Source organism: Amblyomma maculatum, chromosome 6 (assembly GCF_055883805.1).
Source record: "Amblyomma maculatum isolate TAMU_Amacu chromosome 6, ASM5588380v1, whole genome shotgun sequence".
In the NCBI taxonomy this organism is placed as follows: domain Eukaryota; kingdom Metazoa; phylum Arthropoda; class Arachnida; order Ixodida; family Ixodidae; genus Amblyomma; species Amblyomma maculatum.
This window is the reverse complement of record NC_139349.1, coordinates 171958629-171983275: the sequence shown is the minus strand read 5'-3', so window position 1 is coordinate 171983275 and position 24647 is coordinate 171958629.

Below are 24647 nucleotides of genomic sequence, written 5' to 3'. Positions count from 1 at the left end.
AGGGCGACGGCAACGCGTACAAAGCTACGCGCTCTCTCGCGCGGGAAAGAGGCTTTTCTCGAACGTTGTGGAACTTTCGATGCGGCGCCGCGCGGGCCCCGCGCCGTGCCGGCTTGATAAAAATGTGCGCGATTTCGTGACACTGCTCCTCCCTTAAAGAATATTGTCTTACAATATTGTCAATAGACACGAACATCGGGCGCACATGCATGCGCTGAAAAACTACGTAGGGCAAATGTCCACCTCACGCACACACAATGAACAAATTTCACAAATTCCAATAACAAATTACAATTCATACATATGCCTCACAAGTTTGTCGGACTCTGATGACAATTTTTTTTCCACTTCACATACATTGATGTTCACAAACATAACTCACTGTTGTCAGCACACATGCCAAAATCAGCAACACAGAAATACGCAGTTATTCAAAGGCGAAGCGCAGAAACCTAAGCCATGCTTTCGCCTATATTTCCAAAAACGGCCGGCACCTCCGCTCTGCGACAGATTAGTTACTCTCTAAATATCAGACACGCCATTTTTCTTTCTTACAAAGCACTGGCTTTTCTTTCTTTCGCGCTTCTTGCTTCCTTTTCTACTCCCTTCTGAGTTTCTCTTACGGGCGCGGTTCCCAGTTCTCCTGCTGCTCAGACCTAGGTGTGATTTCTGACTCAGGTTTGACATTGATCTCTCATAACGCCTTGGGGTTGTTGATCTCGGTCAGCGCAGGTCGTTTTGAGCTTACGTTTCCAATCTTTCAGGAAATTCTTCCTTATTTTTCTTTGGGACCCTTCCCGCTCGACTTTGCCTACATCAGTAGTGTTGAGTTTTCTTTTCTTTCTTACTTTCGACCGCACAGCTGGCAGAGGCGCGTTTGTTCCTGTTTTACTGTTGTCTGGAAGGACGTCTTTCTGAGAAATTTGTTCTCCCTCAATCCTTTAATCTTCTGTCTTTTCTTTACGACCTTCAGTCGTACCTTCTTAAAGCAGAGTTCATCTTCAACTGGAGACGCATTCTCCTCAATTTGAATTCCTTCTTGTTCATTAACATTTTCCTTGAACTCTTACATTGCATTGCAGCCCTCGATTTCTTTTCGGAATCCTCCACTCTAGGATCGGCACTGTCGCTCTCCTCTGAGAGAAAGGGTTCCTCATATTCCTCGGCGGGCAGAACCTCCTCAGGAGTCGAGCCGTCGCTCGATACCGGTTTTTGAATTCCTGGAAGATGGCTATCTTCAGTTTCAGCTCCATCTGAGCTTTCAGCCTCGCCGTTACTTGAGAGCTCTTCCTCTAAGTCATTCATACACTCAGACATGGTGCAATCTAATGTGGAGCTAGAATCCTGACCATTTTCATCTTCTGAGGGTGAACACACGAATGAGGTTTCTGGCTCAACTGCCTTCGCAGCTTCGGCGCAACCTGTCATCTCGGAAGGCCTGGCCTCACTTTTCTGATAAATCTTAGCTCCAGTAAAGTTCTCTTTTTCTGAAATTTCTGTTGCAGGAACAAGCTGTTCCACAACCTTACTCTGACTTCCGGAGCTGGTTTTCACAGCACCTGTGGCTGTCAACGAATCGGTTGTTTCGCTGTACCTCCTAATGTAAGGAAAGGTAACCACAGAGGCTCGGCGATACCCTTCAAACGCTGAACCTCAGCCAGCTTCTTCAGGAGAATGTCTCTCTCTCTCTTTTAGGAATTCTTTTTCTTCTCAAACAGGGCATCAAACAACTCAAACTAACCCACATGTACTCGCTGCCAGCAGCGGGCGGGAAACTGCCATGGCTCGAATGGAGCATGGGCAACAGTATTTTGCATGGCTTGGCAAATGCTGCAGTTTTTTGCAGTTTTTTTTCGATGTCCGAGTCTAATCCCAGCCACCATAGCAGGCTGCGTACGAGCATTTTCATTCGTGGCGCCCCAGAGCGTTCCTCTTGCAGCAGTCCCAATACAGAGTCCTGCAACTTTGTGGGTACAATAACTCTGTTGCCCCAGGTGACGCAACTTATTTCGACAGATAACTCCGAGCGTTTGCTATAGACCCTGTTCACTATCAGGTTTAGCAGGCGGCAGTTGTGGCAACCCTGTATTGTGGAGACGCCATAACGTTGGGCGGTTCGAAACTAAAAGCAGAGAAAATATATTTCCGACACGTTTCGGCGCCGGTCTACCAGCGTCCTCCTGCAGCTGCGCGCCGCTGATTTGTCGGACACTAGAGACGCCATTTGCAATGCCGTCCAACCAGAGCTCAGATTTCACATATGCCGTAGGCCCTCCTCTCTCTTTCTTTCCCTCTCTCCGATGTAGTGTTGTGCGTACTATGGTTGCCAGTATAGCTGCAATGAAGTCACGTGAATAAGCTTTTTAGGGACCAGGCGCCCTTTGTATGGCGCCACGGTCGCCTCGGCGGAACAGCGCCGCCCGCGGCGGAGTGCCGAAGCAGCGGATTGCCGAGGCAGCTGAGCGGCGCAGTCGTTTCCGTTCTGCGAGTCGTTTCTGAGCATGTCCCTACCCGTCGTTTTGCGGTGTGGCTTTGAGAGCTTTGAGCTGCTTTGAGTAACCGCAAGGAGTATGTTTCGACCGGGAAATCTTGAAAAAGGAAAAGGCCGTCCTTGGCAGGGCGTGCGTGTTTTCTTTTTTTTTTTTTTTTTGAAACCGCCCGGCGCATGGCATTTCTGTTATATACTCGAAAATGCCGCGTGCGTGATTTCACCATGCGTTAGGAACACCTTCGTTAGGCACTTGTAAAGACGACTTCGAAGACGGGAATTGCGCCTGCACTACGCGTTCATCTTATATTAGGTCTAGTCGAAACCCGCCTGAAGATCAAATACCGCCGAGCCGTGTATAGCCGTGGCGCCAAAGTAGTGGTAGTTGTAATGATCAGCGTTCATGTAAAATGAAAAAGATTCTGCACCTGTCTTTTTTGGTAATAGATAGGCTCAAATAATTCAGAGCAGAATAAGAGCAAATGACATTCCAGGTTCAACCTTGCAATGAGAGCTGGAAAATGAGAAAAATAAACAAGCAAGGCAAAAGTAGGATCCTATTTATGGTTGGAAAAGCAAACACACATATACTTCCAGGACTTCCTGCGCAATTACGCTACAATAGCTCACTTAACCCGGCCTTGAGACTATCAAACTTAATCCTAATATAAAACAAATGAGTAATACCACTTTAGCATCATTTTTACATTAACGGCAATGCTCTTGTTGAGCACGTTGGAGCTGCTACATATAATTCACTTTGAAAATATTATACTATAAATACCTTTCTCTTGACATGCTGCGGAGGTTGTGAAAAGAAATAAATTTCCTGCTATCAGCGGCCCTATTTTTTCTGACGCCTGCTATGATAGAGAGATTTTGGTAGTATTTGGCTTCTGCTAATTTAGGCGGTCTCTCAGCGCAGGAAGCTCAATGCGATTGACCGCAGCGGCCTTGAACATTTGAAGGCAATAGTCCAATACTGTCAAACTGTTAAATACAATCGAAAAAAAGTCACACACACAGTGTGATGTATTGTAAGATGAGCCACCGGCAACTAAGAGAGCATTCTATTGCTAAATGAATCCCTCTGATGGCTCGTTCGCTAAGGTGTTCTACGTTCTCAGCGTACCACGAACTTGCGGGGCCAATACCTGACCTCGATACCTGATGAGTGTGAGGGGACACGACCATGTAGGTAGTTTTATATTTGCACGTAAAGGAATCCGGATAACTGAAAGCCATTCCTTTTACAACTTTGTCACTGCAGCTTGCCGGACTGCCGCTAAATCTGTTTACATTGGCCATAGAAGCAATTTCTGAGAGAGGTAAAACGCTCTTGTCTTACTACCCTATAATCAGGAAATCTCACATTCACTAAAGCGGCAATGAGGAACACATATATTTAGGTGGGCCAGAAAATTGGCGCTGCTGAGAAAATACGTAAACCCGTGTCAGGTGCAACGTGAATGCGAAGAACAAAAACAAAAATTGCTACACGGCCTACGAAAATAAAGAAAAAAAGATGCTACGTTTATGCTCGTTTCCACAAAATAAATTGCATTTTTTTCTTGTTTGACTTCTATATTGATACGGGGCAGAAGGCTAGCACAGGAAACCACAGCAGGTGATGAGCAAGTGTTCACAGCACTGCAGAGCAGAACACATCAAGTGTTCAGGCAAGCCCCAACGATTTCTTCAGCTGGGAGACAGGTCCCATCAGCTTGGAGACACGCGGATATCATCACCATACCAAAGGCTGGAAAGCCACCGGCTGTGGAGAGTCTCCGTCCTATCTCCCTCACTTCTTGCCTGGGAAACACTATGAAAAAGTTGTCCACCTAAGGCTCCAAAACTACATCGACGAAAACAACATCTTTCCTTCCTGCATGCTGGGCTTCCGCAAGGGACTCTGCACGCAAGATGCTTTCCTCCGGATTAGGGAAGAAGTCATCAACGCCATACCCCGAAAAGGCGAAAATTTCATTCTGGCACTAGATTTCAAAGGAGCATTCGACAACATTGGCCACCAAACCATATTGCAAGAATTAAACAATATCAACTGCAGGGAGAAAATTTTCAAATACGTGAAGGCTTTCCTCTCAGATCGCACAGCCACCATAGGAATTGGAGAGATCCGATCACCAAAAGTACCCATGCCGAACAAAGGTACACCGCAGGGTTCTATAATCTCTCCAATGCTATTTAACATAGCAATGATAAATTTAGCAAAAAAACTGTTGACCCGCACTGATATTGGCTTCACTTTATACGCGGACGACATCTGGGCTACTCAGGGATCCTTGGCGCAAAAAGAAGAAGCTCTGCAAGCCGCTATAGACCTAGTCGAGGAATTTGCCGGGGAGAGTGGTCTTCAATGCTCCCCAGAAAAATCCGAACTTATCAGGCTACACAGAAGAAATTACAAGTCCCCAGGAGAAATTCAGCTCTCTCTAGGAGACCAGATAATTCAAGAGAAGGACAAGATCAGAGTTTTGGGGCTGTGGTTGCAAAGCAATTTGAGAGTGGATTATACAATCAAAACACTCAAAACCACAGTCAACCAAATTTCCAGAATGATTAGAAGGGTGACCTGGCACCGGAAAGGGATGAGGGAGGAGGACACCCTACGCCTTTTACAGGCCCTAGTCGTTAGCAGGATTACCTACGGGCTCCCATATCACGAAATTACATTCACTGATAAAAGGGCCATTGACACTATCATAAGAGGAGCCTATAAAACGGCCCTAAACCTTGGTGCGGTGCAAGCCCCACACTCTTTCACATCTCTTGGGAATGCCAGGACAAACCTTACCCAACGTTAATAGTGCCGTGCCCGACACACGAGCAGTGGGAGGCGGCCCTGACCAGCGACAAACTGGACCAGCAAGCCTGGATTATCCAGCTAGTCCGCAAGTCAGCTGCTGCCAGCGGAGCCCTGGACTAGGGGCACCGACCACCCAGCTCCTGCGAATATTTACTGATTATATGCTCATTAAAAGTTTTCTCTCTCTCTCTCTCTCAGCTTCGTCGTCTCTCACTCTGTTTTCTATCGTCGTCCTCTTCGGTGGCATACACGTAGCACTACCCCGCCACGAAAAGCCCCGTACCGGTGAGTACTACGTCGAGGAACTAAAGCTGTAGTGGTAGGGCTTCATGCGAGCGACATGAACGCTTCGGAACGTGGCATATTGAACTGTTGGCGTGGGTGCACAGGGCTGACTTCGTATGTCACTGAAGTGACTGGCCGTAAAACACGGTAGGGGCCTGTGTACCCCGGCAAGAGCTTCCATCAGAGCCCAATTCTACGAACGGGAGTCCAGAGCAAGACGAGAGAGTCCGGAGAGTAGTGGACATCACGATGTCGAGAATCATGACGCTGTTTTTGGGAGTTCTGGGAAGAAGCCAGTAGGCGGCGAGCAACAACACGGGCGGCGTCAGCTCGGGATATGGCGTCACGAACATAGAAGCTTGCATCAGCGGTGTGAGGCAGTGCGCTGTCAAATGGGAGAGAGGGGTCACGGCTGAACAGAAGATAGAAGGGCGAATAGCCCATCGTATCGTGACGGGAGGAATTATATGTAAACGTAACAAACGGTAAAGTAATATCCAAGTCACAGTGATCAGCCGATACATACAGTTACAGCATGTCCGTGAGTGTGCGATTGAGGCGTTCGGTGAGGCCGTTCGTTTGTGGATGGTAAACGGTGGGGAAGTAGTGATTAATGGAGCAGTATCGGAGAATTTCTTCGACTACTCGAGCAAGAAAGCAATGGCCATGGTCAGTGAGCAGCTGGCGTGGAGCACCGTGGAGCAAGATAACGTCGTGGAGGAGAAACGCAGCCACGTCAGTTGCACAGTTGGTGGGTATCACTCGTGTAACCGCATAGCGCGTAGTATAGTCCGTAGCCATCGCAATCCATTTATTCCCCGAAGCAGAGGAAAAGGCCCGAGAAGACCAAGGCCAACTCGGTGAAATGGGTCTGTAGGGATGTCGATCAGCTGTAGGGATCCAGCAGGCACAACCGAGGGCTTCTTCCGCCACTGGCACCTTTCACAAGAAGCCACTTAACGACGAACAGAGCGGTAGAGGTCTGGGCAAAAGAAGCGCCGGCGGACGCTGTCGTAAGTACGAGATACGCCAAGATGACCCGCAGTGGGCGCGTCACGCAGCTGTTGAAGAATGGTGGCACGCAGGTGTTCGGGTACTTCGAGCAGAAGCTCAGCGCCATCTAGTCGCATATTCCGCCGATATAAAGTGCCGTTGTGGAGCACAAACAAAGCAAGAGTGGCGTCAGGGTGATCAGTGCTTAGGCGGTTGATAATGCCGCAAAGCTTGGTTTCTAAGCGCAGCTCATGCCGAATGTTTAAAAGGTCAGAGATTGACAGCACACAGGTGTCATCGTCACCCTCGCTTTCAGGCGGCGGATCTACCGGGTTGCGGGACAGGCAGTCGGCATCAATGTGTAGCCGGCCGGACTTGTGAACGACAGAAAAAGTGTATTCCTGAAGACGCAGCGCCCAACGCCCTAGACGAACATTAGGGTCCTTCAGTGTAGAAAGGCAACATAAGGCATGGTGGTCGGTGATGACGGAGAACGGGCGGCCAAACAAGAACGAAATTTTGTAATGGTCCGCACGAGGGCTAAACACTCACGTTCTGTGATCGAATAATTCCGCTCAGCCGCTGAAAGGAGGCGACTGGCATAAGCAATTACGCGGGTGCGGCCCGTCTGCTGTTGGGCGAGAACGGCGCTAATACCGTGGCCACTGGCGTCGGTGCGTACCTCCGTTCGTGTTGAGGGGTTGAAGTGTGCCACGACGGGCGGGTTGGTGAAGGCTGCGATGAGCGCAGAAAAGGGTTGAGATTGTTCTTGGCTCCAGCAGAATGGAACGTCGTTCTTCAGAAGAAGTGTGAGTGGACGAGCCGTGTCCGCAAAGTTGGGGACAAACCGCCGAAAATACGAGCAAAGGCCAAACAAACTACGAACGTCACTGATACAGTCGGCTGTAGGAAATGCACTTACAGCACGAAGTTTGTCGGGGTCGGGTTGAACGCCGCGGGCATCGAACGCCGCGGGCATCGACCAGGAGTCCGAGCATTTTGAGTTCACGTCGGCCGAAGCTACACCTCTTTGATCTCAGCTGAAGGCCAGCTCTTCGGAAGACTCCAAGAATGGCATCAAGGCGGTGAAGATGGCTTTCAAAGGTCGAAGAAAAGACAATGACGTCACCGAGATAACATAAGCACGTCGTCCATTTGAAACCATGTATGAGAGAGTCCTCGAATCTAGCAGGCGCATTACACAGGCCAAAAGGCATCACCTTGAATTGGTACAGGCCATCGGGTGTGACGAAGGCGATCTTCTCTCGGTCCCGTTCGTCGACCGCGATCTGCCAATAACCAAGAGAGTTCTACGTAAGTTGAGGACAACCTAGAGGGGTATGGAAAGAAAAATGGTAGGGGTAACATAAAGAGATAGGAAGCGTGGAGAGTGGGTCAGAGAAATAACTCAAGTTACCGACATTCTAGTGGAAATTAAGAAGAAGAAATGGACATGGGCAGGACATGTAGTGCGAAGAGAGGATAACCGATGGTCGCTGAGGGTAACAAACTGGATTCCAAGAGAAGGAAAGCGTAGCATGGGGCGGCAGAAAGTTAGGTGGGCGGATGAGGTTAAGAAGAGAAATAACTCATGTTACCGACATTCTAGTGGAAATTAAGAAGAAATGGGCATGGGCAGGACATGTAGTGCGAAGAGAGGATCACCGATGGTCGCTTAGGGTAACAAACTGGATTCCAAGAGAAGGAAAGCGTAGCAGGGGGCGGCAGAAAGTTAGGTGGGCGGATGAGGTTAAGAAGAGAAATAACTCATGTTACCGACATTCTAGTGGAAATTAAGAAGAAGTGGGCATGGGCAGGACATGTAGTGCGAAGAGAGGATCACCGATGGTCGCTTAGGGTAACAAATTGGATTCCAAGAGAAGGAAATCGTAGCAGGGGGCGGCAGAAAGTTAGGTGGGCGGATGAGGTTAAGAAGTTCGCGGGGGTCAAGTGGATGCAGCTAGCACAGAACCGGGTTAAGGGGAGAAATATGGGAGAGGCATTCGCCCTGCAGTGGGTATAGTCAGGCTGATGATGATGATGATGATTGGAATTTTGAGAAGTTAGTTGAACTCCCTTATGACCACTTTGATTTTCGGTAAAACATGGAATGGCATTATCCTGTAAGGGTCTTCGTGCCAGGCCGTCGGGTTTCCTTCGCGCTGCGATTGGTGATGAACTTCAGTAATGGTGCAAGAAGGCCTCATTGGTTCATCATACTTGACCTCCGCTTTGTGTTACTCTGGCTAGGAAACAACAAATGAAGACAAAGGTTTAGCGTATCATGAAGCTCCGAGGAAAAGGAGCTTGACGTTACTCTGAAAACTCATGCATGGCTCTAGTTACGCCAAGGCCTTCCTATAAACTGCGTGTAATGCCATCTTGTGAATATTGCCGGCTCTCTCCTTTCCTGCGCATTTGTGAGGAGCCAGCACCACACAAGGAGAACGCAGGAAGACGACGAAGAGAAGGAGTCCGAAAAACGAAGGCGTGGCGCATGGGGAACGTTTCACGTGAAGATAGTGCTTGCAGAGCGAGACAGAAGAAGGACAAGAGGGGAGCGATCGAGCGACGCGTATTGCCACTCTGAAAACTGCAGCAACGGTAGTGCCGGGAGGCGTCACTTAAAATAAAACACAACAAAAAGGAAGTCAATAAAGCTATATGTTATTTTGAGTATACAATGAAGTGCTTAAACTAAAATGCATAAGCAATAAAACAGTAGGTTGGAATAAAATTGCTTGCAGTAATTCTTTGATCATGCCAGTTGCGTCCGTCACGCCATATTTAGTGTGTTGAATCAAAACGAAAAAGAGCGCATTTTAAGGCCGCACTACCCGTCGCTTCTGTGGTGTAATAAGAGAAACGAAACTGGACAAGGCTGGATGACGAAACAATGAAACGTTTAGAGCTGCCAATCTCCGAAGGAGAAGTAAATGAAGCCATAGAAGACCTCAACCCTGGAAAATCTGCAGGACCAGAAGAGGCTTGCAGCAGCCATTTAAAATGAATTCAAAGACGATTTCGCCCCAGTTTTGACATTATTTAATGAGGTCTATGACAAGGATATGCTTCCCCGCGTCTTTTCTAACAGCTCATACAATTTCAATACCAAAAAAAAACGTTGACGAAGCCAAGCTTCAACAAGTTACCGCTTACACACCAGTATCCCTGACAAACACAGATTATAAGATCTTCCTGTTAATTCTGGGTAAAAGGCTTCAAACGGTAATAGAAAAATTAGTACGACCGCATCAGACCTGCGGCATTAAAGGCCGAACCATATATACTAATATCCACAAGGCACGATCTGTGCTGGAGTGTTGCGACGCCTTGCATGAGAGTGTTGCCATGCTCCACCTTGACCTAGAGAAAGCTTTCGACAAGGTGCCGCATGATGTCTTGTTATCAATTTTAGAGGATGCAAATGTGGCCTCAGTTATTTGTAAAGGAGTCGCAATGGCGCACAGAGGGTGCACGACGCGCCTGATAGTAAATAAGAAGGTGGGTGAGCGCATTCATGTGCAACGCTTTGTACGTCAAGGCTGACCCCTGTCGCCATGGCTTTTCTGCTTGTATACTGAACCATTTTGTCTAAGCATTATCGAGAGCAGCAGTATCGGAGATTTTTGTTTGCATGCAGCAGAGGTCCGCATACTCGTGTATGCCGATGACATAGCCGTCTTCTGTACTGACCACGAAAGCATTCGAAGTGTTGTCAAATTTGTGAAAGACTTGTTCTGTGAGTGGTAGTGCTGTGAACTTGAATAAGTGTCTGGGTTTCTGGCATGGAGAGTGGCACACAACCCCTGCGAATTTCGTGAACATGCCTTGGGTAACAACCCCAGTGATGTATTTAGGAGTGCCACTAGAAAACTACCGAGACAGTGAGTCATATTGGAACCAGGAGGTTTTAGAAGTACGTGAGAGGGCCGACAGACTAAAAGGATTCGGTTGGTGTATGTTTGCACGGGCTACGACTTGTAATTTGTTTCTTGTTACCAAGATATGGTACGTGTTACAAGTACTGCATTGTTCTCGTGTGAATGTGCAGAGATTTCACCGTGTGTTCGCCAGGTTTGTGTGGGGAAGTACTTGGGAGCGCACCCGCCGAACGAGCTTGTTTCATCGCGTCCGCTCTGGAGGAGCTGGTTTGGCGCATTTGTATTTGCGCCAAGTGGTTACCCGTTTTATGTTCTTGCGTGATACAAAAGACCCTTTTTACGAACTCTGTGTCAGGTTAGATTCGACAAAGTGCTACCAAATTTTGTTGTAATTTCGGCGAGTATGCAAGATAGGATTTCCGGAATCCCTAAAGAAGTGTACATGTCATGCCGGGTATTGCAAGCCCGTTTTTCGTTTGAATATTTGTCAACTGTGACGCGAAAGAAACTTCACAAGGACTTGTGCGATGTCTTTCTCTCGATCGCATTGTACAGATCGTTGAACTGTGCAGGTCCATGGAGGTTAGTCCTTAAGCGAGTTAAAAATATGGCTGTACCAAGGGGAGCAAAAACTTTCTTTTTCAAGCTCTATAGCAATACACTAGAAGTTAAGACTTATTTGGAAATTAAAGGTTTTTTGTACCTTGGGGAAATCACTGTTTCATATGCCGCAAACTGGAAACTATCGAACACGTTTTCTTAGACTGTTGGTAAGCCTTTTTCTTCTGGGGCATTCTACAATGAACAATTAAAAAAGACGTACCCGTGGATGCATTCGGAATTCGATTTTTACTAATTGAAGATGATGATGGGCATGATCATGTTATTTGGCCTGCACAATATCTGGCGATCCAGATTGGCTTTCAGGCATGCAGACGTTGATGCGAGGAAAATACGGCAGTATTTTCTCAAAGCCGTTGCGAGAGTTATTGAAGTTCTCAAGACACAAGACGAAGTGCCTGAGTGGCTTCCGAGATGAAAGTGTTGCTGCAAATGGACTGATTTGTAATTGATCACGCAGACTAATCGCGTGGTTTTAACCCATATTGTGTATTTGCCGCGTAATATTGTGTGTGTGTGTGTGTGTGTGTGTGTGTGTGTGTGTGTGTGTGTGTGTGTGTGTGTGTGTGTGTGTGTGTGTGTGTGTGTGTGTGTGTGTGTGTGTGTGTGTGTGTGTGTGTGTGTGTGTGTGTGTGTGTGTGTGTGTGTGTGTGTGTGTGTGTGTGTGTGTGTGTGTGTGTGTGTGTGTGTGTGTGTGTGTGTGTGTGTGTGTGTGTGTGTGTGTGTGTGTGTGTGTGTGTGTGGAGTAATGTTCTTTATGTGTAAAATCTGATAATAAATTAGGCAATACAGAAAAAAAAGCTTCTGTGGCGCAATGAATGAACACCACGTACCTGATTGTAAGAGATGTGTTCGATTCCTGTAGGTACAATTTTTTTTAAATTCACATAAATTACGACCAGATTCCCTGGGGTATGTTCCCCTTTAGGTTGCATAATACCATCTTTTTTGTTTGTTCTTAACAGCAGCAAACGCAGCCACAAACGCAGCCAGCATGTGACGGTATGACAACGATTACACTATTCAATTACCCTCATCGTAATCAATTTCTGTCTTCAGTCAGTGTATGTTACCTATAGATTGCATTCGGAGACAGCTCTCAGCAGCAATCGAGTTTTAACATGCTCTAAAGAAATTTTTTGCGGATTTACGCCGCGGCGGTTTTTCAAGTTAACTTATTTACCGTCGCAAAGATGGCGTGATGGACGTCACCTATGTATCACGGCCTTTGCAGGAAGTAAGTAAAAGTATTTTAATTATATTGCATTTCAATTTCCGAATTGCGCTTCATGCTCGAAAACGTAAGGTTGTGTTTTATTTTTCAGTGACGCACCCGGCACTTCCGTTGCTGCAGTTTTCGGGGAACAGCAATACGCATCGGCGACAGAATAGTCTACTGGGGGTGTCTGCTGGGGACCTGAGGAACCAGGGTTGGGCCTCTGTCGCAGACGTCAGGGCCTCCAGACCCGAATCGACCATCATCTTAAGCCTCCAGACGCATCGGCCTGAGCTGACAGACACAGGCGGGGCTGTTCTCGAACCTTCCGGGGATCGCAGCTGTGGTGATGTGGTCACCACTAGGGTGACCGAACTTGGGCTGGCCGCGTTTCCGCCACACGTTGCTCTGGCCATCTGAGGTGCTCGAACGAGTCGCGTAACTGACAGGTCCAGGCTGTAGCGCAGAGGCCATCTGAGACACTGCCGTGGCCCTAGCAGCTCGATTCGGGACGCAGCCAGAACCATCAACTCCGCCAACGTCTAGTCACACCTCTCTGCCGGACTAACCACCATCCAGAAGGACACGAACATATGAGTGAACTTTTGTTTAGTAGGCTATCTTGCTTGTTCGTTGCGCGTGGTATTATTTTATTGCGATAGCAATACAACGCCAGGTTTCGAGCCGTCGCGTATTTCCGGCGGACGTCAAGCTTGACCTTGAACAGCAACCGCTTCAGCCGAGCTCCGCCAGATGGTGGCACCGTCGGGGCGCCATTGCCGCGCCGAACAGACGGTTCGCAGTTGCTTCGGCCTCGCCGTGATTGCTTTGCTGTGCAGGCTGCTAAAGAGAGGTGTCGGCGACAAGCTGCGGTAAGGAAGCGACAGCGTACACAAGAGACAGTGTAAGAACGAGAAGAACGTCGTGCTAAGCGTCGTGCACAGGCTGAAGCTCGGCGACTAGGTTCTAGCTCTCCGAGTGCTTCCACCTCGTCGGCTGCTGATGAACACATGCTTGTTCAGGAACGCTGCAATGCCACCAAGCGATGACAGCGCGCTGTAGAATCGCCGGAAGAACAGTCGTAATCCTTGTGTGTCATGTGTTACGACGAGGTAGCCAAACTATCGAATCACACAAGCTACGCCACAAGTGAACACACAAGCGTAGCCATGCGGCCATTGCTAACGCAATTTACCAGGTTTAACCAGAGCTAATCCACTGCCATTTTTTTCTTTCTTTCGCTTCTGCGTGCTATTTTGTTCCAGTAATAACATATTTTTTGTTTTCGTTTAGGTACCGCTGCCTCATGAGTTAATTTTGTACCTGCCGTCCCTAGCACGTCAAAAATTTGGCCTCCACAGCAGGACGAGGCTGGTTGTTACTGTATAGCTATAGATACCGGTTTTCGTACACAAGATCAGCGCGTGCGAACCGGTGTTGTCGGAGAGCGAATGAAGCTCCAAGGTGCGGAGTTGCGTAATTTGGTGGATGAAGAACTTTAGAGAGTGCGGGATGAGAAGAACGCTCAGCGGGAAGAAAAGGACGCTGAGCGGGAGGCAATGGCTGTGGAGCGGGAATAATCCGTACAAAGTTAGGAGAAGGAGAGAGAATTTACTGTTATGATTGAGGCTTATGGAGGGCGGCGAACGCAATCCAGATGCTGACCCAGATATTCCCAGGGTCGAAACGTCTCGGTCCTTCAACCCTCATGGACGTAATTACGTTTTCGATGAATGTCGCAATGATCTGGACGCGCCTCAAGACATTTGAGCAAGTCGCTACTGATCAGGTGGGACCAACAGACATATGGGCCATGGCGTTGAGCCTGTGCTTGGGAGCAGAGGCCGTCCGGGTTTTCGGAAGATTATCTCCCCAAGACTCGTTGGAATACGAAAAGGCTAAACTAGCGTTCCTGCAGCGGTTCTGTTTTACCGCGGTGGGGTAGCGGGAAAACATTCACCAAAGTAAACCCCACGACGGCGAGACGCTTCAGTTTAATCACTGGGTGGAAATGAGGGGGCATAGATAAACGTTCGAAGAGGTTTACGACATGATTATCGCGGAACAGTTTTTGAAGAACTGTCACGTGCGACTAGCGATATTTATTGGCGAGCGTGACTAAGACAGTCGACGAGATCTCGGTTGTCGCAGATAATTTTCTTGGAGTCCAGTGACAAACTAACCTGCTAAGCCTTAAGGGGAAAGTGCTGAATGTCCCAAACGAAAGGACAGTATTCCCGGGTGGAAACTTCAGGTTAGATGTTTTGTTTGTGACAAGGGTGGACATAGGGCGTCAGACTGTCGTACCCAGCCAAAGCAAACTTATTGCACGTTATGCCGCAAGGAGGGGCATGACGCGCAGTGTCTGCTGGGCCTTGGCATGGTGAATACATTCCGAGAGATCCGAGAGGCTCACTTAACCAACCAATACACATGTCTTTCTAAGACACTGTCGGGTCGCCGCTTCATTGCCAGGCTACACATCCAACATTCCTTATGGAAGAGTATGCACGTCTCCCTTTCGGGTGGAGTTGCGCCCTCCACGCACGCCCTCTTCTGAAAAACATGAGACGTGAAGACCACAATGGCCGGCTCTTGGCTCGGGCGGAAGCCCTGGGTCGCCATTATGGGTCGAAATCCGGTATTTATTACGTGGATGCCTCCGGCCCTCAGCATGGGGGATGGTACACGGCCGCAATGGTCCAGCAGTACAAAACTGTTAACGGGCTTGCATTTCGCGCCCTCGACGTAACTCACGCGGAGCAGGTCGCCGTTTCGCTAACAGCTACCCACAGTGATTCCAAAATAATTACCTGCAACTCGCGAGGGGCCTGTCGGAACGTCGAGCAAGGCTGGGCGCCATACTTAGCCTACCGACTACTTCAAAATTGCACCTATAACGGGGACTCCGCTCACCGGAAAAAAGTATGGGCTCCTGCTCATATGGGTCTCGAGGGAAATGAGGCAGCCAAAGCTGCCGCCCACGTGCTTCCTTTCCGGGCTTCCCACCTCGACCACCTAGATCAGGACCTCGAATTCGAACCCCTGTATTCTTTTAAAGACATTGTTGTTTATTATCAATCTTGTCATAGATTTTATCCTCGCCCGAGTAAAGGTCTATCTGAGACGGAGGAGTGGCTTCTACTCCGTCTCTATACCAACACTCTGCGTGCCCGGCAGCACTCAAACATTTTAATCTTTCCTTCACCGGCAGTTTTCCGCACTGTGCGCAGAAGTCTAGGACATCTACCACGTGGTGTGGGCTTACCCATCCAACCCAGCTATTCCTCCTCACAACAACCCCACTCGGGTGGACTGGGAGGCGACCCAGCTCAGCTGCTATGACATGCAGGCCCAAAAGGCATTGATCGAGCGCACCCGGGCAGGGGCCGATGCACTGGGGTCCCGTCCTAGATTTGTGAGGGCCGGATCTTCAAAGATCCGGCTCATGCATACCTCCACCCCTTTTGAGCCATTAAACGTTTTTCACCACCACCACCAGTCTTGCAGGCACAAAACCCTGAAGACCATAACCCTTCAGCATGCTGCATAGTCCCTGCCAGTCCCCTTGTTGAAGGGTAGGGTAGCTTGATGTATGCAGGGTTGACAAAGGTTACGAGGCTACCAACACCAGCATCCCTGTGAAACAACGAGAAACCATTTGGATGGCCGGTTTCTGTTTTGAGGGATACTGATAGAGCAACACTGCCGTTGTTCAGAAAGACCTGCTATCCGAAGTCGCTTTTACAGGAGAGAGATCTACTCTGACACTTGCGGATGGCAGTAAATGTTTCTCCTCCCAACATCCCTCCAACCACCCTCACCCTATCCCCTCCTACTACCCCGCAGGCAAAAAAAGAAACGCATATAGTCAAACAGTAATACCAACCCCCTAGCTGAATTGGAAGCCCGAATAGAGGCGAAATTTTATGCAAAAGTTGAACTATTCCAGTACAGAATGGAAGAACGATTCCAAACGCTAATAACGGCCCAGCTAGAGGGGCGGCTAAACACATTCTGTGACCATCTAACTATTAAAGAGGAAACGATCATAGAGGCGGCAATTACCCGCATAATTTACTTGGTTGACGCCAATTAGGCTACACGCCCCCTCCAACCATCCCCCCTTCTCTTTTCCCAAGCCATCCACCTGTCCAACCCCCAATACCCCCCTCTGTAGCACCCCAAGTGCAGCCTGATGGCAGCTCATCCTCCCATTCATAACGGCAAGAACCCACTAATGATTTGACTTTAGGAACTGCCGGAGCATTAAGCGAAAGCGGGATCCTCTAGTACAATTCATAACTAGAAACTCGTCACCCCTAGACTTTGTACTACTAGAAGAAACTCGCACAGCACTCAACACACCAGGATATACAGCATACCATGCACCGAGTGTGGACAAGCCCGTGGGTACAACCTACATCAGGCGCACACTCCGACACACAATACACGACTACACACACGAGGTAGCACACGTTAGCGTAGAAATCATACCGAATGATGTTGCTAAATAATCATCAATAGTCTCTAATATATATAACCCCTCTAGTAGCCCCACATCTCGTTGCGCGGATCTAATTAAGACAATAGCACAGCAGGCCAAGAAAACACCTTTATAATTAGCGGGAGACCTAAACTGCGCACACGCTGATTGGGGATACAGCCGTACAAACAGCAGAGGAAAGGTTCTGTCCAATTTGATAAAGTAATCCCAGCTATCCGTGCATAATGAGTTTGAAATGCCCACCAGACAGGGTACGGTTGGAATGATGGATACCAGCCCAGATCTCACGCTCGGCAGACACATATCGCACCTGAAATGGGAGCGAACCGGACACACATTAGGCAGCGATCATAGTATCAGCGCCATAACCCCTGAGGGACCAAACTGCACGCAAAAGTCATGCCTGGGAAAAATTCCGACAACATAGTGAAAACACCCCTGCTGATTACCACATAGAATTAGGGCTATGGGTGAAACAACTTCTTCAGAACCAAGAGAATAATACGCAGATCTTTGATACAAACGAAGCGGTTTCAATGTTAGATGTCAGAATGGCACATTTACTTGAAGCCCACCGCAGTTTAACTAAGCGATATGCCACTCGGAAACACAACCGCAAACTTAAGCAGAAGATTAATGATCTGGCCACCAAAATTGAAGACCATGAAGCGCAACTGTTCCAGCAGAATGGGACACAAATATGTGAAGGGCTAAAAGAAAATATTACCACAAAGTGTGTATGGCACCTACTTCGGCACCTTCTGGACCCAACCCAGAGCAAGACATACACAGGAAACATAATAGCTAGACTAACCCATAACACACAGACATGCCACACGTCCTTCTAGCTACTCTAAAGCACATGCACACTACCCCGGGAAAACCGCAATCCCTTCCCCCTATGGAGGACCAAATGATGTATTAGATGCTGCAATAACGACATCAGAAATACGGGCAGCACTCTAGAAATACGGAAGCCGAAATACGGGCAGACCACAACGCCAGGCAAATACCAGGTTTCAAATACGGCGCTAAGAAATCTAGATAATAAATCATTGGAGTAACTAACGGACCTCTATAACAAGCACTGGAAAGAAGGGACACTCCTAGCAGAATGTACACACGGGAAAGTAATTCTAATACTAAAACCTAACAAGCCAATTTTACCGGCGAATATATGCGCCCAATATCGCTCACTTCCAACTTAGGAAAACTCTTTGAACAGGTTAAACTAGCAAGGCTAACTGCGTACATGGATTACACGCACGCAGGGTCGGTTTCAGGCCCCGTTTATCTACGCAGGACGCTATGCTGCAGCTAACGTCAGCAGTGCCTTACCCAAATATACCAACGCATACTAAGGTAATCCTAGCTATAGATCTAAAAAAGCTTTTGATAATGCACCACACATCAATCCTATAGGCATTCACGAACATTCAAACTGGTCCTAGGGTCTACAGCTACATAAGAGCCTTCCTCCAGCATAGGACAGCCACGCTTCCCATCGACAATCTCCACACCTTGTCGTACACACTTGCCAACGCGGGCACGCCGCAAGGCTATGTTCTTTACCCCTTTCTGTTCAACATCACCCTTATTCCTTAAAACACAGAACTACAGAAACTCCCTTCACCTCGGTCACACTGTATGCGCTGATGACATCACACTCTGGACAACATACAGATCAGACGGTCAAATCGAAGACACGTTACAAACGGCAGCAGATACGATAACTAACATCACGTAGGCGCACTGAACTTTAACTCAAGATGATTCACTAAAACAAGGCAAGACTGGTACGTGAGCACGTACCAGTCTTGTCTTGTTTCACTGAATCGTCTTGAGTTAAAGTTTAGCGCGCCTACGTGGTGATGGATAACCAACTAGTCGCCATTACAGCATTGCTTACGATAACTGAGCTCACCGCAGCAATCGTACTAGAGTGCTCGCAGAAAAATCGGAATTACTAGTCATAACCTCCTAAAAGACGGACCTACCAAAGCGCCATAGAAATCCGAATACAGAGAAGACAGGTGCCACAGGTCCATACCATCCGCATTCTAGGACTACACCTGGAGCAGGATGAAAATACGTAGACACAATTAAGCAACTCAAATAGGCCGTTGCAAACATCACGCAACTCATAAAAAGGGTGACAGGACGCGCACATGGGCTCCGAGAGGCGGACACGCTTTGCGTAGTGCGCGCCTACACTCTCAGCCGGATTCTGTTTAATTCTGCTTCATTCGGTAAGCACAAAAGGCAGCACCTAAATTACCGAAAAGCACTAGCAACGAGAGACTACTCGAACTCGGAGTCCATAACACAATACATGAACTTCGAGAGGCCCACTTACAAGCACAATACCCCAGATTGGCCGGTACAACTACCGGCCGGCCGATACATACTCAGTAAGCTAGGCATCACTAATCCCGCAAACAATGCATTCCCAAGAACACTCCCTAGCCACGTTTACACAACAATCTATGCTACACCATTACCATGGAACATGCACCCCCACCATGACCAAGGTCGAAGGAAGGCGCGCGCGGCAGCGCTCCAAAAATGGCACGGGAATGAGCCCGATGCAGTATGGGCAGATGCCGCCTGCGATGAGAACGGAGCCACTGCGGTTGTACACAACCCTTACATTTCCTCCGTAACTTTCGAACTTCCTTCAGGCACCACCGCTGGGGAAGCCGAGGAGACCGCTAAAGCTATTTCTCTGGCATACACAGATGCCAGTTATGTACTTAGTGATTAAAAAACTGCCATTTTAAATTATGCAAGGGGCCGGGTTCATCCTCCGGCGCACCACCTGCTGCACATGCCTCAACCCCCCCCCCCCCTTCCCCGATGGGTTGAGTTCATCTGGTGCCTGCGCACTCGGGAAATTCCGGCAACGAGGCCACCGGCTTCTTAGCCCGGGGTCTAGAAACCGGACACAGGCGGAAATCGTGGAGGATTTCCCGAAGGAGCGCATGCGGTCATTTGCTGAGTTCACTGCAAACTCCCGCCCTGAGCGCCTCATCTATTCGTTACCCCACCCATCCCTTACTACCAGAGAAGAGTCAATCTGGCGTCGCCTGCAGACCCGAACACTGCCGACACCAGCTCTACTTTCCAAATTTATTCCTGTATTCCTCATATGCACTTTGTGCTCCCACCCCAAGGCCACCCTTATCCACATTCTTTTATCCTGCCCGGCGTCTCCTCGCTCCACCGGGCCGGTGCCTCTCCGTAGCTAGGAGGACTGGGAGACCTCACGGCGGTCAGCGGACCCGGCCAAGCAGAAGGTCGTTGTCAGCCGGGCCGCATACGTTATAGATCAACATCACATGGAGGTTTAGATCGCGAGTGGAGTCGTGCGGAGACCCAGGAGGCCTGTGTGCCTCGAATTCACCACAAAGTTTTTCCTCCTCCTTCTCCTGTGAAAGTTCAAGAAGCGGACGTGGTAATTTCGTCGCCATTTTTCACGGGCGAATCTGTCGCTCGTTGTTTGACGACATCACTACATGACGTTTTTGTCGCAAACGTACCAGGCGCCTTAGAGCCATTCTCCACGAACCGCACAATGCAACTGAAGCAATGTGTTGTACTTTTACGTGTGAAAAGATTGATAGCATTGCTATGTTGGGGACAATGAAATTTTCAACGACGTGCGGTAACGAGACTATCAAAGCTTTACAAGTGACGAGATCCAAGTTCCAAACGAGACATGAAGAGGACGCAACATTGGATGGGTGCCGAAATAAATTCGGCGAGACTTATTACGGCAAGCTCGTCATCGCCTGTTCATCTTACACAGAACACGGAATCCTATTCCGAGCTTTCGAGGCGATTCCGGGAGAAACGGTGCAACAGTTTTTGTTATCAAAAAGTGTGCGGAATCAAGTTCCTACGCTTGTGCAAGATAGTGCCCTCACCAGCCATCCGGGCATCCGAAAGACCATTCAAAGGTACTCAATGAATTTTATCGGGCCAGACTACAGGCCGATGTCAAAAGAGTCTTGTGATGGTGCGGTGTGTACCAACGTACCGCTCAGGGGAGAAACACGGACCGCATTAACGAGACAGGTATATTGTATCGTGAATCTCCAGCCACGGACTACAGAAAAGCAGAAAGGAACGCTACTTCGTGCGAATGTCCCAAACAGAATCTGTATCAACGCTTGAACGCCGCATAAAAGAGATTGGTCCAAAGCCAATGCGTGCAGCTAATTCAACCGCCTTAACTGCACAAAATATAACAAACTAGCTCATAAAAAGACCAGCGTAAAAAACGGGGAGAAAGGAACAGAAAACGACAGGACGGGCGCTATTTTGATCAAAATAACACACGTGCGCAAAGCAGGAAAGATTGCTGGCGCCGTGATAGTCTACGTCTCATACCAGCTGGAAACTACTGGCTGAAAACAAGGCTTCGTAGCCGCAGGCAGCTTATAGGACATGATTTACGCATATGTGGCTAGAGGAATGTCTGCTCTTTATGTAATGGTGAAATTTTTGTGCAACTATTGTTGAGAGATATGGGGTGTTTAGGCGTTATGTTATTTCTGTATTTTACGATATGTTCAAAGTGTGCCAGATGTTAATTGCGAGCTTCAAGAGAGGTCAATAAAAACTTATGTGCCCTTAATTTAGATAGATCGTGAACATTCGTCGCCACCTGCTTTTATATTTTTCGTCAGTTTAGTTTTTGTCATTCAGTTTGTATCACCGCTTTGTTTCCAGATCATGCTAGGTACAGAATAGGTGAAAGTGTATATACTCTATGCGCCCAGTTATTGGAATTTCTGTACACTTTTTGGCACCGAGTGTCTTGATGTGTGCTTGACTGTCGTAATAAGTGCGTTACTGCTGAAAACGTTGAGCCTTTGCGAACCGACGGTTTTGTATACCGTGCGTGGACCTTGACGTAGTGCGGGATGTGTGTCGGGATGTGATGCGCGCAAAACGGAGTCTGTGGAGGCCAACTATTCATCGCGTCTTACCGCATCTAAATAGCGTTCCGCTACTCAAGATGAAGTATTTTCCGGTGGAAAGACGCTTCGGTGAGGGGAGTTTGTGAGGAGCCAGTACCACAAAGAAGGACGCAGGTAGGCAATGAAAAGGAGGATGGGAAAAACGAACTCGTGGCGCGTTTGAAACGTGTCACGTTGAGAAGATAGCGATTACATAGGGGAGCAGAACGAGGACAGGATGGGAGCTGTCGGAGACTGAAGAGACTGCTGGGGGTGTCTGCTGGTGACCCCAGTGACAAGGCTTGGGCCGTCGCCGCAAATGTCCCGGGCTCCAGACCCGTATTCGCCATCATCCTAAGTCGCCAGACGCATCGGCCTCAGCTGCCAGATTCAGGCGCAGCTGTTCTCGAACCTTCCGTGGATCGCAGTTGTGATTACGAGGCCGCCACTCGGGTGACCGAGCGCCGGCCGCCCGCGTTTCCACCACACGCTGTTCCGGCCATTGCGAGTTTGTTGTTGTTGTGGTTGTAGGAAGAAAGAAACGAAAATGCACAGGCCTGCTACTGGCTCATAAGCTGAGCCACCTCCGCTGCCTCTTGCGGACAGAAGAGAAAATAGACAAGAAAAAACGAAGCGGGAGATAAAGACGCCGACTCAAGGTCACGTGATATAGCGAGGTGGTGGTGGTGGTGGTGGTAGTGGTTATCTATTGTATATACAAAAGGAAAGAAAAGATGTTTGCCAGTCCCGGTATCTGCTATCTAATATCTGAAACACCTGAACTGGGGCGGCGGAAATAAAGGGATAGCGAGGAAAAGGTAGAGGAAATCAGAGGTGAGCGATAGGGAGAAAGAAAAGGGAAGGTAAAAATAAAATAAATATATACACTATGGTACAGTATACAGTAGTTTGCTTGAGGCCCACTTGCGTGCGGTAATTGACGACTACCTCCGGACGCAGCACCCAGACCCACGCATCGCAAGAGGTGAGCGCAGCCACAGTGTCAGCGGCCGCTCGCTGACTCGGCTGCACCGCGCAATGATCCTCCATGCACGCGTTGGATGTGTGTGGCCTGGGGAACGACGGATGCGCCACGGACTTGCCACCAGTGACGCGTGTGACGGCTGTGGCGCGGTAGAAACCCTCGAACATCTTCTACTGCACTGCGCCGCGCTAGCCGAACCACGACGTGAGATGCTGGCGGCTTACAGAGCGCAGGGGATAATTCCGGACAGCGTAGCTATGCTCCTGTGGCCGCCGGGAAGTGCGCGCGTCCGCGAGCGAACACACGTGAGCCTGTGTGAGTATATCGAACAGGCGGGCTTGACGACCCGCTTATTTCACCTCGCCAGATAGTCAACGCTGCGACTGAACGCTCCGCGTGTGCTGTTTCGCACAATAACGGCCGATCGCCCACAACAGCCGTCAGTGTTTTGTACAGTGTGCCAGTGCGTGCGTTGTGAACAGTTGCCTGGACGCAGAGCTATTGCGGAGGCCCGCCCGATGTGCCGAGTGCTCAGTGACCTAAGACACTTGCGGCTTGCTCTGATATAGCGACATTCGGAGTTTGCGTCGTTATCGAAGTGTCGCTATCTCACGTGACCTCGACTCAACTGATTGGTCGAAACGCCGGAAGCGGGTGTTGCCACTAAAGAACCGGAAGAGGCGGTTACATAGTGTCCCGGCGTTTCCATGAATCAGATGTCTCGAGGCCACAGTGAGATGGCGACATTTCAGTAACGACGCAAACACGGAATACGGGCCCAGGTCCAGCCTGCAGCGCAAATGCAGGTACGCGGCACCTAGATTCGGGGCGCAGCCAGGCTTGGGGAAGGTGGTGAAGGGTGGCTGTTCCTGGCCCTACGGGGCTGTTGGTATTATTGTGGCTATAGGAAGAAGGAACAGAAAATGCACGGGCCTGTTACTGGCCCTGTAGCTGAGCCACTTCCGCTGCCTCGTGCGGAAGAAGAGAAAATAAAGAAAGGGAAAAGAGGAGGGAGAATTAAAAAATTGCCCACGATTACGTTATTTCCTATATGCGAAATTTGAGCCCAGCTCAGCACAATAAGAATTGGTTCGCAGGAAGGGAAAGGCGCGTATCCGTCACACTTGTTATGTGGAGATTATGAACAACTCGTTGCAGAAATACAACAAATTCATCACTGTGCAATTAATGGAGGACATGACATCATCTTGCAGTGGCTTGCAGGGCACAGCGGCATAGCGGGCAATCTTCGGGCGGACGAAGTCACACGAACAGCCCACCAAGACGGCGATTGTGTGTTGATTCCCTTTTCCAGGGCAGACGCAGCGGGCAGGCTTCGCGCACTTGCGCGGGAACACACACTCTCCTTGTGGAATTCTGGCCAGTTTTCGAACTGCCGCTTAAAATCCCTGGACCCTGACCTGAAGCTCCGCCTTCCACCTGGCCTACCCCGACGCGAAGAAACTTTGCTGTGCCGCCTGTGGGTTGGTGTAGCATTCACAAACTCGTATTCTTTTATGATAGGCGTGGCAAACAGCCCTACGTGTACAAACTGTGGATGCGACGAGCATATAGGTCACATTCTTTGTGAGTGCCCGATATATAGTGAGGAAAGGCAGTGTCTGTGCCGTTCGCTGGAGCATCTAGATGGACGCCCATTGAGTGAAACTATTTTAGGTCCCTGGCCACGGCGATCGTCTGCGGCAAAGGCCTCCCAGGCACTGCTCCGCTTTATGAGAAGCACAGGCGTAATCGAAAGACTATGAGTTTGCTATGACATGACTGTAACGTGATGTGATGTGACGTGTATGTTATGTGACTGTATTAACTTCAACTATCCCTTTCTCATAACTTTTATATCCACCCATCCCCTCCCC